Genomic DNA, 1,216 nt, shown 5'->3' with positions numbered 1-1,216 from the left:
CTCCCAGTGCATAGCTTGGGAGTCAGCAGGGGATGGGTCAGGACTTGGATCTAGGCCACCCATGTGGGTAAACTGGACAGAGTTCCTGGTGCCCAGTCCTTGCTGACCATTGCAGGCATTCAGGAGATCTTCTCTCTGCCTCATTGCCTTTCAAATAAATAAGGAGAATAACAATAGTACAAAAAGATAAGTGGGAGACAGGATTAATTTAGGATGCTAGAGTGGCCAGATGCAACTTCAGGAGGTCCAGTTCAACGTGAATTCCAGACAAAAAGACAATCATCAGGAGTCCTCAGAGCGGGTGGCCATGTGTGGTTACCTGAAGTTCAGATTCAACAAATGTGCTCCATCCTACCCGGCCAGTCTGGAGTTTACATGAGCTCCGTTCTCCGAGCTCCCTCCAGTGGCAGGAAAGCGAAATGGCGCAAAGACACTGTGGCAGGGAATTTAGGACACCTAGCTGTTGTGGGCGGGGTCCTGGACTTAGACACAGGCTCTGCCTTAGGAAGCTAACCATTCGTGGTTCAGGCCTCCCTAAACCGGCAAGCAAGCACTGCTGAGCTGTGCAACAGAGAAAGGTTCCCGCCCCAGTTTGGGCCTCTGTGCTCATCAACATCACTCCATGGAAGAGCCTGCAGCCAGGGAGACACGCTGTGATACACCGTCTGGCCCGAGCTGCGCACAGCATCAAGCAGAGTCGGCAGAGCGTGCAACAGGCCTGGGGCCTTCTCAGGGCCTGCCAAGGTGCAGTTTGTCGCCTGCGTGGGGCCTGACACATGTGGACTCCAACTGTGGCTGCACCTGCCCTCCTTGGACTCCCTGTCCAGCCCACCCCTGCCTTCTGCCTGTCTGAGCTTGGTCTTCTAGAATTTGCTAAGCAAATGCAACTGGGCCTGGCAGTGACCGACTGGAGGCTGTTGGCTCCCTGGGGAGCCAGAGAGATGGGTTGCAGGTGATAGAACAGTCGAGAGTCCAGTCTCTTGATGCCACAGATGGATTCTGGGCTCAGTCTGCTGGAGATCTGACTTATTCCACAGCAGCTGGGGTCCCTGGGAACCCTGAGGGTGACCTGGGCCAGGCAGAGGTGGTGTAGCCAGGCTGAGGCTGGGGCGGGGTATCCGGCAGTCTGTGCAGAGCAAGGTCGCTGAAGGGTCAGAAGGACACAGAGCAGTCGAGAGGTCGCTGGGATGAGGAGACGCTTGGGTCCTCTGCGCCC

This window comes from Ochotona curzoniae, unplaced genomic scaffold (assembly GCF_017591425.1).
Source record: "Ochotona curzoniae isolate NIBS_2020 unplaced genomic scaffold, NIBS_Ocur_1.0 contig_3819, whole genome shotgun sequence".
NCBI lineage: Eukaryota > Metazoa > Chordata > Mammalia > Lagomorpha > Ochotonidae > Ochotona > Ochotona curzoniae.
The sequence above is the reverse complement of the archived record's forward strand: the minus strand, read 5'-3'. Positions refer to the sequence as shown.